The following is a 16,281-nucleotide window of genomic DNA, read 5'->3' as shown; positions in this document are numbered from 1 at the left end:
CCAGTAGCGCTGAGTGAACTGCTGTCTTGGAAAGAAAGACCACGTAATTAATAATTAAACGTATTCGGGCGTGCCCGTTTGAACAATTACTTAGTTACATGTTGTTATTTTGTTACCTCTTTTGCGCTATATAGTCAAAAGAAATTGAACCGCATAAACGTATTACACTACAGCAGGGGTGGGCAAACTTTTGAGCTCGCGGGCCGCATTCAACATCTGAATCCATTCGCGGGCCACACTATATAAAATTGGGATTATAAACCAAACGCAATATTGGTATTTGATTATATAGTGAGCACAAGAAGATAATATATATGCTTATTCAAAATAATCCCAACATTGCTTTGATGATATCGTACACGTGTCAGAAACAGTGGCGACCTCAATAACCAATTTGTCAAAACTATAGATATGAAAGTCGGTTGTTTCGGTTCATTAGAACAGGATTGAAATTATATACGCATACAGAGAACGAATCTACCTAAGACACGCGCGAATCGTTTTTATAAGCACATCACTGAAATAATTAAAACTGGAGGAGCCAATATGAAATCACACTCGTGATCCAATTTATGTAAATCTCATTTAGGATTTCTGAGATGTTTAGCAGTTGAAACCTTTCAAACTGCGACAAGGCCTTGAGATCGGGCTGTCGCGCCAGAGATTAAACATAAAAAATAATCTAGGAAGTATTTACCTTAAAACAGTGTTCTCAAACTTTTTAAGACACGTCTCCCTTATGATGATAGAAGATTACGCGTCCCCCTTATCGTCATATCACAAAACGCAACCAGGATGCTAGCAGACCTAATGGATAGTTTGATGGTATGGAATTGTTACGACTGTGGACGAGAGATTTTTAAATATGAAATTCAGACTACATACATAGCAATAATAATGGATGGGGTGTAAATCGCGCCGGGCGCGAAAATTTTTTTCAGTTGAGCTCAGCTTCGAGCCTCCCTTCAGATGCTTTCACGCACCCAAAGGGGATGCGCTCCCCAGTTTGAGAACCACATGCCTTAGAATTATCATGGTGAAAGACTCTAAGAAAAAGTTTAATCAAGTCCCTGCATTAAATCGATATTTAATAGTCATTTTATCAATATTTTTGTTTCTTTAGACTCTCGCGGGCCGCACAGAACGGTGTGCAGGGCCGCATGCGGCCCGCGGGCCGTAGTTTGCCCACCCCTGCACTACAGTAAACACGCGATTCAAAATTGGTATTTCTTCACTGGCTAATAATTTTTCTCTGATGGATGTGATTTGTCCTGTGGGGTGGAGATTGCTACGGTATGATAATTCGGCACGAGCGATTTAAGCACCTATATGGACAATTAGACTTGTATACATCGAAGTTTACTGTGAACATAAGGGAAATCCTCTTCGGCTAAGGTTTTCTCGCTGACGATATTTTGGCACACTTCTCGGAGTCTCATATTGGATGGAACCTCGTACGTCTTCGTGCAGCGTGAGTAGTATAGTAGATCGCACAACCGGTGGCAGGGGTTCTTATGGCGGGGTCGCATGCTAACGCGAAAACCGGGGGTGGCATGCTAACGTTTTCGTCTTATGGCGGGGTGGCATGCTAACGTTTTCGTCTTATGGCGGGTGGCATGCTAACGTTTTCGTCTTATGGCGGGGGTGGCATGCTAACGTTTTCGTCTCATGGCGGGGGTGACATGCTAACGTTTTCGTCTTATGGGCGGGGTGGCGAGCGGCTGGGAAACCCGGGGTGGCAAGCGGCTCTTTCGTCTTATGGGCGGGGTGGCGAGCGGCTATTGTGTCTTATGGTCGCACGGTAACCCTTTTCAGCATAGGGATCGGTCGCAAGCGGCTCTTATGTCTTATCGCGGAGGTGGCATACGGCTATTGCGTCTTATGGCGGGGGTGGCATGCGGCTATTGTGTCTTATGGATGCGGTAGTGATTCGTACTTTCGTTTATAGACTGCGGGCGGCATGTCGTACTTTCAGCAAAAAAGGTGTGAAATAGTTTGCTAAGTCTAGGAATTACTCTCATGGTAATGTTTGAGTAATTAGATTACCCCAGAGCCGGCGTAGACGGTGATTCGAATATCAACAATAGTCGCGTTCGCAAACTAACACTTCAAAAAGGTGTGAAATATTGGTAAAATCCAGCGATCACTCACAAGATAATACCTAAGACATAACCATCGCTCGCGACTCGCTGTTACATACATGCCGATCGTTGACAATGTAATATTTTGGTAATTAGTTTACCACAGAACCCGCGTAGACGGCGATACCAACAATAGCCGCGTTCACAAACTAACCCTTCAAAAAGGTGCGAAATAGGTTGCAAATCCCACGATCACTCACGAGATAACACCTAAGACATAGCCAGCCCTCACCAACTTGTTGTTACATACATTCCAATCGCCACAATGTAATATTTTGATAATCGGTATGTCACAGGAACTGGATTTCACTGGTAAAATTTAATAAGTAACGGATAACAGAGCCGTCACAGACGATGATTCGAATACCGACAAATTCTCACTTATTTCTGATCCCACCCTAATCCTTTGCGAAGTTGACGCTTATTCGAAAAGGTGTGAAATAATTGTAAAGCCCTACGTCGCTGACGGGATAATGCATCAGACATAGCGATCTAGTTATAGCATGGGTCGGAATCCATTCGCGGGATGTACTAGGTAAATTGAGATAATCCGAAACGAAATATTTTGACTTTGGTGTAGTGTGAATTGAAATAGGATTGACAAACATGGCTATCAACTTTCCCACAGTCCCATATTGATATTATACGCACATTGATTCGAAACAAGTAATGGAACATTGCAACTCTATTCGCGATCCGACTTTTCGTTTGTCAAAGCGACATTTTTAACATCTTACCATACTCAAAAGAATTATTTACAACATTAACAAGTGTTCAAAATCTAGTTTTCACTTACTTGATTATACCACTGCAACTCACAAATTTGAATTAATTCATTCTGGTTGTATTCATATGATCGGTCTTTTTTATTCAATTGTAAAGGTCGTTACTATTCTGAAGACAAAGTAAGCTATTTACTAATCGACACATAAATGACTTGACATAAACATATTATATTTTGAGTATACGAGATTTGAATGTCTGAACAATAACTGAGAAATAATTTATCACAATAAAATACGTATATTACAGCGTAAAAGATGTTTGAATGTCAGCAACTCTGTACGGTCATAGTTACTACCACTAATTTACCCGACCAACTCGTCATGATCATTCCTGAAATCAACACAAATATGACCACTGACTTGAGTTAACCACAAAACAGTATCAAGTTTTAAATCCACTTGTAGCTTACGGATTATTTGAATGCTGGTTATGTTTTGTTGTAATTGAGTTAACGGAAATAGTATTACGACTCGACATCTGACCATCTTACCATATTCAAAGAATCAACCACGAAAACATTGTCAAGTAAATCCGTTAACCGACCAACTCAACAGTATCAATATGAAAAACAGCCAAACATACACGAATCCATACAAGCACTAAAACCTAAAATCCATAACAAGCCTGGTTGTATTCATATCCCTACATGTCTTTTTTATTCAACTTGAAAAGTCGTTACTATTCTGTAAGACAAAGAAATTACTATGCGGTATATTTTGTAAGATAAAAGTAATTACTTCTCGGTGCCCGCGACTTGAGATTAACATAACATGTTTGAGTATGCGAGATTTGAATGTCTGCCCAACATGTTGAGAATTCATTTCTTACAATCGAACGCAGGTGTTATATTGAAAATTATCATGATGTAAACATAAGGATTGACACATTGATTTGACATATGTAATAGTTGATCATGACTTGACTATTAAATTATTTGCGTTAATTAGACCCGGCGTTGTGGTAAAGATTATTGTGACAGCAACAAACTTTTCAGCACCATTGTTATTAACCTATTGAGTTGTAAACTATGTGTGTCTAAAATGTTCTCGATTGGAAAATTATTCAGCCTTGGTACAAACCACGCAGAGTATTGTGGATATCAGGAAATATTTTACAAATGTAATTGTCTGCAGTAAACAAGACTAAAGATGAAACAACAATTTCCTTTGTTGAACGATAACCGGTGCAATACTTTATTGTCGGTGAGAATTGAAACACTTTCGCGCATTACCTGGTGTCAAGATATCACACTAGGTGAATTGACAGACCACCATTTGATTAATGCTTAATCCGTTCGCATCATTTCACACTCACTTTGATCATTACAAAAGTAAATTGGAATATGTTTGCCAGGCACCACCTATTCAACTATACTTGAGTAATACAGAAACCTCTCAGCATTAATAAAATCGAAATGTGCGCTACACTGAAATCTACAAAAATGTGTTTGTATTGCTGTTCGTAGTAGCGATATCGATTTGAACCTCCATCATCTAACCAAACTACTGAGAGTCGTTGTCAATTTACATGACGTTCACTGATTACATACTAGAACTATTTGTGCAACGCACACGATCAGAGAAATTGGACATTTTTCCATTGCCATTCGTCAAAGTAAATGTCGTCACAATAATCAGTCACTAAAAGACCATATACTTGTATGTGATTGAATCGCCGACAATTAACTCGGTAAATCAAACCCCTGAGAAATTTCACTCAGTCATTGGATAGGAAACAGCGTCGCTTAATCGGTGTGAGTCGTTTTTTCTAAATACTAATCATATCTGTCCAGCCAAGAACAATTTTCACTCACTTGGGTAACGAAACCAGTGTCCAATATCAATACAAGATATTTTCGTCACACAAAAATAATCAACTTCACTCGATATTCCCGTACTACGAAACTGTACAAAGGTTACATGTTTTTGTATGACATGGAATTAATACCGATCGAAGTAACCGTATTGGAGATAACTTTTAAACAAACACACTCTACGTGGTTAACATTCTCGTCGATTCTATTGTGATTAATGTATACTTCATGTGATCTGGATTCATTTCGATATGGCTAAACATTCAACCTCGACGGATACGAATTGTCACACACTCAAGTAATATCATACCAAATAGTTATTTACAAGACACAGAAAATTTGTTTTGGTCGTTTCGACTTTATTACTGGAGATACTCATCACTTCGCTTAATACAATCTAGATTTAAACTCCATCGAACCTTTGGTGTCTATCGTTTTGCTGGATACGAATTATGTTAGTCTAAGAGTACACAATTTTCACTATCTTGGGTTATGAACTCAGTGTGTTAGCGATCATTCAATATTTTGTAGTATCAACTAGCTACTTCGTAGGATACGAATGATCATCCTCACAACTCTTACAAAAGTACGAAGGATATTTACATCACACAAAGTAATCGACTTTACTCGATATCCTCACACTACGAAACTGAATGGTTGGTTTGACTCTACAAACTGTTCTGATGTCACAAGAACTTTTTCATACGAATGGTTACGTATCTAAATATTCAAATAATCCAACACACGACTATAGCACTTACAGAAATATCATAGTTCTTGTAACAAAGTTGTATAAGTATAATGTTTATCGTAAGTCCTACATAGCCATGATATCCGTCCGAGTTTGACTTTTAGAAAACATTATACCGACATCGCGACATCTTTCAAAATTAAAACCACGGTGACTGCTTCAGAGACCTACCAATGATATTGCAGTAATACAGTTACTTCCACAAAAGAGTATGTATTCGACTTACTTACCACAAATCTAACGCACAAAACAATTTACTTTACTAACGAGAAGCACCGAGCCTCACATCAAAACAACTAGAAAGTGGAAATATATTAAAAAACGTCGCTAACCTTTGTGCACCAGCTGTAAATCACACAAGCAACATGTTTCAAGATTCTGGTTATTGAAAAACGTTAAAGTGTTTCTACGCCAAGTCGTTATGTTGACGAAAGCGTATATTGTAATACCATGATCGATTTGCATTCGTTGGTCACAAACTGTCACTACTCTAAATAATTATTTTTCACTCAAACACAAAAGCATACTTGTCGCCAATCGTTTTCATCAAGCACGAGTTCAAGAAGCTTACTTACTACGACATGAATTGTTATTTTTATGTTGTGTAAATAGGTAATAATTTATTTTAGTAACACTAAATCAACATCATCGAGTTGTGCAAATAGATTTACATGTGATTTCAATCGAAGTACACAGCACGGTCTAATGTAGATTCATCTCTATTGTACAGCAACTCGGTAATCGAAATGCATTAACATTTAAACAACGATCTTGGTTCGTCACGCGAAAAATATCTTTACTGTCGCAACACTCTGATACTCTGCACAAGATGTGTAAATCCTTTTCACACTCATAATAATACACTAACGGGATACCGATGTCAAGCAACAACGTTTAACAACATCACTGACACTGAACATACGATACCTACCCAAGTAAAAATATCATTTTCACCAGGGGGTCAGTCGTTACTTGTGTACAATTACCATTTTCCCTTGGGAGTTTAGCGTTACCCGAGTAACAAAACCATTTTCACTTGGAAATATATGTTTTCCCTCAACAACAAACGTTTTTCACTTGGAAATATATTTTTTCCCTGGGTAACAAACCCCTTTTCACTTGGAAATATATTTTTGCCCTGGATAACAAACCTTTTTCACTTGGAGATATATTTTTTCTCTTGGTAACAAACCTTTTTCACTTGAAATATATTTTTTCCCCGATCAACAAACCATTTCACTGAGCAACAAACCCTTTTCTCCCCAGGCAACAATCCCTTTTCGTTTGGAAAACTATCATTTACCTGAGCACCAATACCATTTCACTTGGAAATCTATCTTCTCCCTAGGTAATAATACCATTTTCGTTTTGAAAACTGACACACACACCGGACAATTTGATATTTTTGGTATATTGTTACAACAGACAGTGACAAAATATACACCAACAACGACTCCGATACATTTGTGTAATCAAATATTCACTTGCTCTGATGCATCCCATCAAAATCATTGGTTACTCACATACAATAACAATGTGCTGTTGTACATCGACATGTATGTTTTCGGAATTGGCGAATAAAGGGGTTTCTGATATGTCCGTGATGTCCGGGTTCGTGCTTTGGATTTTCCAGAGTCAAAATGTCTGAATAAAACACCTCCTTGACGATGGTTGGTATGTGGATAACGGTGTTCGGAAAACGGTTGGAATTATGTCACCCATCGCGATAACAACTCCAGGTCGAGTTTTCCTCCCGCATGTTTACTATATTGTGTCTTTATTGGTCAATGTATGTCTCGACATTCAGTTTGAAATCGGAAACCCTGATAAAGTACGTAACCGGATCCGGATATCAACTGTGAATCGATAAACCAATGAACAATATTCAAAGTAAACATGTTACACCCTGTGTTTCCACGAAAAAATACCATCCAGACATACGTCGCGCTTGTTTGCCCACACCAGTATACGCGCAAATGGAGGTGTGTGACATTGCATGCAATGTGTTGGTATACAAACATCGATCCACAGACATTATCATAGCCGGTAGTTTTGATGTAGATCGAATGTCACCCGATAACAATACCAATAAGCCACATTGCAATGACTCTGAGTCCGCACTATTACATCGATATTTCGACACCGTTCACTGATTTAGTCGATGGTTTTATCGCGTTGTAACATTACAAGATAGTCATGACCCTATCTCCAGACAGACCACCCAGACCAATTGGATGCATCGATCGATATCCGTCGTGTTGTCGACACCGAAGTTTTCTGCTACAGCGTTTGACCAATGTGAACTATCGAAGTACGGTGCTTGAAATGATTGCGATCAGTCTTTCAGTCACGATGCATCGATGTCGCTACTCCCACATAACGACTCCAGATAAATATCGCGAACAGTGATTCTGAAAATCTCGGGCTGATACTGGGATCCAATAAGGTGTGTTTCTGTGAAGACTGCAATCGTACACCACAATAGAACACTACCTCGTGATTTCACACACAATCATAAAACACATCATCGTAAGGGTCCATTTCGTCCGGTGACATTTCGAAACGGTCATCGCTACAAGAGATCGGGTTGGTCTCGTCATATCGGTAGCATTTTGACACTGTCATCACCGCGAGGTTATTCACATCGATTCAGTTGGTCATGTCAATCCGTTTCACAATCTGTCGTTTTTCAAGTCCCAGCACCATACTGTTACGACACAGACAAGAAGCGTCGGTGGAAATGATAAAACACGGAAGGCACACTTTGGTGTTATTTGATATGGATTTTACACCAGACGAACCTCACATTCGAGCGATGCATTTGAATGGTGATTGTATTATTGATGTCCAAGGAAAAGAAATGTATCGATTTATCGGTTTCGTACATATCCAACATAAACCTGGGTATATGATTGTGCATGGTTGGCATATTTGACTGTGATCACAATATTGGTATGTACTGTACAGTTCACTTTCTCTGTCAAAGGTAGTCGTGCGAATACCCATGTTACGGTTCCATGTTTGTGTGTCTGTATGTCATGCTTCAGATTGACTCAGAGTCATTGCAATGTGGCTTATTGGTATTGTTATCGGGTGACATTCGATCTACATCAAAACTACCGGCTATGATAATGTCTGTGGATCGATGTTTGTATACCAACACATTGCATGCAATGTCACACACCTCCATTTGCGCGTATACTGGTGTGGGCAAACAAGCGCGACGTATGTCTGGATGGTATTTTTTCGTGGAAACACAGGGTGTAACATGTTTACTTTGAATATTGTTCATTGGTTTATCGATTCACAGTTGATATCCGGATCCGGTTACGTACTTTATCAGGGTTTCCGATTTCAAACTGAATGTCGAGACATACATTGACCAATAAAGACACAATATAGTAAACATGCGGGAGGAAAACTCGACCTGGAGTTGTTATCGCGATGGGTGACATAATTCCAACCGTTTTCCGAACACCGTTATCCACATACCAACCATCGTCAAGGAGGTGTTTTATTCAGACATTTTGACTCTGGAAAATCCAAAGCACGAACCCGGACATCACGGACATATCAGAAACCCCTTTATTCGCCAATTCCGAAAACATACATGTCGATGTACAACAGCACATTGTTATTGTATGTGAGTAACCAATGATTTTGATGGGATGCATCAGAGCAAGTGAATATTTGATTACACAAATGTATCGGAGTCGTTGTTGGTGTATATTTTGTCACTGTCTGTTGTAACAATATACCAAAAATATCAAATTGTCCGGTGTGTGTGTCAGTTTTCAAAACGAAAATGGTATTATTACCTAGGGAGAAGATAGATTTCCAAGTGAAATGGTATTGGTGCTCAGGTAAATGATAGTTTTCCAAACGAAAAGGGATTGTTGCCTGGGGAGAAAAGGGTTTGTTGCTCAGTGAAATGGTTTGTTGATCGGGGAAAAAATATATTTCAAGTGAAAAAGGTTTGTTACCAAGAGAAAAAATATATCTCCAAGTGAAAAAGGTTTGTTATCCAGGGCAAAAATATATTTCCAAGTGAAAAGGGGTTTGTTACCCAGGGAAAAAATATATTTCCAAGTGAAAAACGTTTGTTGTTGAGGGAAAACATATATTTCCAAGTGAAAATGGTTTTGTTACTCGGGTAACGCTAAACTCCCAAGGGAAAATGGTAATTGTACACAAGTAACGACTGACCCCCTGGTGAAAATGATATTTTTACTTGGGTAGGTATCGTATGTTCAGTGTCAGTGATGTTGTTAAACGTTGTTGCTTGACATCGGTATCCCGTTAGTGTATTATTATGAGTGTGAAAAGGATTTACACATCTTGTGCAGAGTATCAGAGTGTTGCGACAGTAAAGATATTTTTCGCGTGACGAACCAAGATCGTTGTTTAAATGTTAATGCATTTCGATTACCGAGTTGCTGTACAATAGAGATGAATCTACATTAGACCGTGCTGTGTACTTCGATTGAAATCACATGTAAATCTATTTGCACAACTCGATGATGTTGATTTAGTGTTACTAAAATAAATTATTACCTATTTACACAACATAAAAATAACAATTCATGTCGTAGTAAGTAAGCTTCTTGAACTCGTGCTTGATGAAAACGATTGGCGACAAGTATGCTTTTGTGTTTGAGTGAAAAATAATTATTTAGAGTAGTGACAGTTTGTGACCAACGAATGCAAATCGATCATGGTATTACAATATACGCTTTCGTCAACATAACGACTTGGCGTAGAAACACTTTAACGTTTTTCAATAACCAGAATCTTGAAACATGTTGCTTGTGTGATTTACAGCTGGTGCACAAAGGTTAGCGACGTTTTTTAATATATTTCCACTTTCTAGTTGTTTTGATGTGAGGCTCGGTGCTTCTCGTTAGTAAAGTAAATTGTTTTGTGCGTTAGATTTGTGGTAAGTAAGTCGAATACATACTCTTTTGTGGAAGTAACTGTATTACTGCAATATCATTGGTAGGTCTCTGAAGCAGTCACCGTGGTTTTAATTTTGAAAGATGTCGCGATGTCGGTATAATGTTTTCTAAAAGTCAAACTCGGACGGATATCATGGCTATGTAGGACTTACGATAAACATTATACTTATACAACTTTGTTACAAGAACTATGATATTTCTGTAAGTGCTATAGTCGTGTGTTGGATTATTTGAATATTTAGATACGTAACCATTCGTATGAAAAAGTTCTTGTGACATCAGAACAGTTTGTAGAGTCAAACCAACCATTCAGTTTCGTAGTGTGAGGATATCGAGTAAAGTCGATTACTTTGTGTGATGTAAATATCCTTCGTACTTTTGTAAGAGTTGTGAGGATGATCATTCGTATCCTACGAAGTAGCTAGTTGATACTACAAAATATTGAATGATCGCTAACACACTGAGTTCATAACCCAAGATAGTGAAAATTGTGTACTCTTAGACTAACATAATTCGTATCCAGCAAAACGATAGACACCAAAGGTTCGATGGAGTTTAAATCTAGATTGTATTAAGCGAAGTGATGAGTATCTCCAGTAATAAAGTCGAAACGACCAAAACAAATTTTCTGTGTCTTGTAAATAACTATTTGGTATGATATTACTTGAGTGTGTGACAATTCGTATCCGTCGAGGTTGAATGTTTAGCCATATCGAAATGAATCCAGATCACATGAAGTATACATTAATCACAATAGAATCGACGAGAATGTTAACCACGTAGAGTGTGTTTGTTTAAAAGTTATCTCCAATACGGTTACTTCGATCGGTATTAATTCCATGTCATACAAAAACATGTAACCTTTGTACAGTTTCGTAGTACGGGAATATCGAGTGAAGTTGATTATTTTTGTGTGACGAAAATATCTTGTATTGATATTGGACACTGGTTTCGTTACCCAAGTGAGTGAAAATTGTTCTTGGCTGGACAGATATGATTAGTATTTAGAAAAAACGACTCACACCGATTAAGCGACGCTGTTTCCTATCCAATGACTGAGTGAAATTTCTCAGGGGTTTGATTTACCGAGTTAATTGTCGGCGATTCAATCACATACAAGTATATGGTCTTTTAGTGACTGATTATTGTGACGACATTTACTTTGACGAATGGCAATGGAAAAATGTCCAATTTCTCTGATCGTGTGCGTTGCACAAATAGTTCTAGTATGTAATCAGTGAACGTCATGTAAATTGACAACGACTCTCAGTAGTTTGGTTAGATGATGGAGGTTCAAATCGATATCGCTACTACGAACAGCAATACAAACACATTTTTGTAGATTTCAGTGTAGCGCACATTTCGATTTTATTAATGCTGAGAGGTTTCTGTATTACTCAAGTATAGTTGAATAGGTGGTGCCTGGCAAACATATTCCAATTTACTTTTGTAATGATCAAAGTGAGTGTGAAATGATGCGAACGGATTAAGCATTAATCAAATGGTGGTCTGTCAATTCACCTAGTGTGATATCTTGACACCAGGTAATGCGCGAAAGTGTTTCAATTCTCACCGACAATAAAGTATTGCACCGGTTATCGTTCAACAAAGGAAATTGTTGTTTCATCTTTAGTCTTGTTTACTGCAGACAATTACATTTGTAAAATATTTCCTGATATCCACAATACTCTGCGTGGTTTGTACCAAGGCTGAATAATTTTCCAATCGAGAACATTTTAGACACACATAGTTTACAACTCAATAGGTTAATAACAATGGTGCTGAAAAGTTTGTTGCTGTCACAATAATCTTTACCACAACGCCGGGTCTAATTAACGCAAATAATTTAATAGTCAAGTCATGATCAACTATTACATATGTCAAATCAATGTGTCAATCCTTATGTTTACATCATGATAATTTTCAATATAACACCTGCGTTCGATTGTAAGAAATGAATTCTCAACATGTTGGGCAGACATTCAAATCTCGCATACTCAAACATGTTATGTTAATCTCAAGTCGCGGGCACCGAGAAGTAATTACTTTTATCTTACAAAATATACCGCATAGTAATTTCTTTGTCTTACAGAATAGTAACGACTTTTCAAGTTGAATAAAAAAGACATGTAGGGATATGAATACAACCAGGCTTGTTATGGATTTTAGGTTTTAGTGCTTGTATGGATTCGTGTATGTTTGGCTGTTTTTCATATTGATACTGTTGAGTTGGTCGGTTAACGGATTTACTTGACAATGTTTTCGTGGTTGATTCTTTGAATATGGTAAGATGGTCAGATGTCGAGTCGTAATACTATTTCCGTTAACTCAATTACAACAAAACATAACCAGCATTCAAATAATCCGTAAGCTACAAGTGGATTTAAAACTTGATACTGTTTTGTGGTTAACTCAAGTCAGTGGTCATATTTGTGTTGATTTCAGGAATGATCATGACGAGTTGGTCGGGTAAATTAGTGGTAGTAACTATGACCGTACAGAGTTGCTGACATTCAAACATCTTTTACGCTGTAATATACGTATTTTATTGTGATAAATTATTTCTCAGTTATTGTTCAGACATTCAAATCTCGTATACTCAAAATATAATATGTTTATGTCAAGTCATTTATGTGTCGATTAGTAAATAGCTTACTTTGTCTTCAGAATAGTAACGACCTTTACAATTGAATAAAAAAGACCGATCATATGAATACAACCAGAATGAATTAATTCAAATTTGTGAGTTGCAGTGGTATAATCAAGTAAGTGAAAACTAGATTTTGAACACTTGTTAATGTTGTAAATAATTCTTTTGAGTATGGTAAGATGTTAAAAATGTCGCTTTGACAAACGAAAAGTCGGATCGCGAATAGAGTTGCAATGTTCCATTACTTGTTTCGAATCAATGTGCGTATAATATCAATATGGGACTGTGGGAAAGTTGATAGCCATGTTTGTCAATCCTATTTCAATTCACACTACACCAAAGTCAAAATATTTCGTTTCGGATTATCTCAATTTACCTAGTACATCCCGCGAATGGATTCCGACCCATGCTATAACTAGATCGCTATGTCTGATGCATTATCCCGTCAGCGACGTAGGGCTTTACAATTATTTCACACCTTTTCGAATAAGCGTCAACTTCGCAAAGGATTAGGGTGGGATCAGAAATAAGTGAGAATTTGTCGGTATTCGAATCATCGTCTGTGACGGCTCTGTTATCCGTTACTTATTAAATTTTACCAGTGAAATCCAGTTCCTGTGACATACCGATTATCAAAATATTACATTGTGGCGATTGGAATGTATGTAACAACAAGTTGGTGAGGGCTGGCTATGTCTTAGGTGTTATCTCGTGAGTGATCGTGGGATTTGCAACCTATTTCGCACCTTTTTGAAGGGTTAGTTTGTGAACGCGGCTATTGTTGGTATCGCCGTCTACGCGGGTTCTGTGGTAAACTAATTACCAAAATATTACATTGTCAACGATCGGCATGTATGTAACAGCGAGTCGCGAGCGATGGTTATGTCTTAGGTATTATCTTGTGAGTGATCGCTGGATTTTACCAATATTTCACACCTTTTTGAAGTGTTAGTTTGCGAACGCGACTATTGTTGATATTCGAATCACCGTCTACGCCGGCTCTGGGGTAATCTAATTACTCAAACATTACCATGAGAGTAATTCCTAGACTTAGCAAACTATTTCACACCTTTTTTGCTGAAAGTACGACATGCCGCCCGCAGTCTATAAACGAAAGTACGAATCACTACCGCATCCATAAGACACAATAGCCGCATGCCACCCCCGCCATAAGACGCAATAGCCGTATGCCACCTCCGCGATAAGACATAAGAGCCGCTTGCGACCGATCCCTATGCTGAAAAGGGTTACCGTGCGACCATAAGACACAATAGCCGCTCGCCACCCCGCCCATAAGACGAAAGAGCCGCTTGCCACCCCGGGTTTCCCAGCCGCTCGCCACCCCGCCCATAAGACGAAAACGTTAGCATGTCACCCCCGCCATGAGACGAAAACGTTAGCATGCCACCCCCGCCATAAGACGAAAACGTTAGCATGCCACCCGTCATAAGACGAAAACGTTAGCATGCCACCCCGCCATAAGACGAAAACGTTAGCATGCCACCCCCGGTTTTCGCGTTAGCATGCGACCCCGCCATAAGAACCCCTGCCACCGGTTGTGCGATCTACTATACTACTAGCGTGGCGTGGTAATGGCTGAAGCCGAAATGCCTATATTTCTATTTTATGTAATATGCGTATTTTTCGTGGAGGAGTCGTCAAAACATTACGTGTAATTTACAGAGGTGGTCAGTAACGAAGTACTTCTACTTTTTCGAAGTACTCAAGTAGTTTTCCTCTACTTGTGATACTTTCTCAAGTAGATATGATTTACGCTACTTTTACTTCTACTTCGTAATATTTTGTGATCTACTTACATACTTTTCGCTATTTTCAGTTTGTGAAGTAGAGGTAGTCCAATCTTCCAATCAGGAAGATAGCCTGAGGAATTTCGGGGCTGTTTTCACGGAATATCAACATTTAATTTTCATAAAAGTTGGGTAAAGCCAAGAATTTTCGTCGTGCTACGCGCGCAGTGGATACAGTGTGATCAGTATGATTTCACGAAAGTATCGATGAATAAAATTTAGGTAGCGGGTTGGCGTGGTTCTGTTCACACCACATTGTCACCCTTCGCCCATATGAAATAATTCATCACAGTATATATGGCTCATCATAACGTTTGAATCTGATGTTTCGCAATGTAGCATTTGCTTGTGATATCGTAATCTAGCATGTCCATGGCGCGTCCTAACCTGGAAAATTGGACTCTGACTTTTTTTGTTAGTTTTAGAGCTGTTTTAGCATACCACCTTTGAAACTTTCTGGACTAATGACCAGGGCTTTGGAGCAGCCGTAAATTTGAACTGCTCCAGCTCCGGCTCCGGAGCTCTCTTCTATCATACATCAGCTCCGGCTCCAGCTCCGGAGCCGCATTATAACCACTGCTCCGGCTCCAGCTCCGGCTCCGGCTCTGAAATTATCGAATGGTCCTATCTATATCAGGGGTGGCCCGCAAATGTGGCTCGCGAGAGGATTTTGCGTGCCCCCGAGGTAATGTCTTATTATATTATAGAAAATGAATTGCTCAGATTGTGACCTTGCAATGCCAACCAAAAATCACAATTCTGGCTGCGACACTTAAGATGTTGATGACTAAAATATCAGTTCCGACGCATTGGCAGATCCAGGGTTCTGTCACATTTTCAGTAAATCGTCGTACATTACAATAAACTAAAATAGTAGCGAAATTTTTCTTCACGCTTCGCGTGTTTAATTGTCACACGATTTCTTGCTTGGTAGCCTACCCCCTACTGAAAATGAAAAAAAAACACGCCTAATTTACCCGATTGAGTCTAACTGTATTCGCAATTACGGAAGAAAGTCTTTTCGCGTTTGCACTCGCATAAAATCGTCGACGGTAAAATGTAGGCACAAAATGATTGTCGCATATTATCGGAGACCTTCGATATCGATGTGTCCAGACGCCGAATAGTCGTGTCCTTGCAAACTGAGCCTAGCGGGTGGTAGACAATAGACCCGCAATACTCACCGAGTAAGTCAACTGAGTAAGTCAACTGAGAATGGGATGCATATATCTGCTCATATTGAATTTAGTACTGTACCCAGTTATTATAATTTTAACATGAATGTATTCCAAACAAAGCTACTCATATTATATAATGTTTATGTGAGGTTGTGAACCACAACCAGAGGTGGTCAGTAACCTAGTACTTCTACTTTTT

Source organism: Botryllus schlosseri, chromosome 11, assembly GCF_051294905.1.
Source record: "Botryllus schlosseri isolate E-star chromosome 11, Bs_hap1, whole genome shotgun sequence".
NCBI classification, from domain to species: Eukaryota; Metazoa; Chordata; class Ascidiacea; order Stolidobranchia; family Styelidae; genus Botryllus; species Botryllus schlosseri.
The sequence above is the reverse complement of the archived record's forward strand: the minus strand, read 5'-3'. Positions refer to the sequence as shown.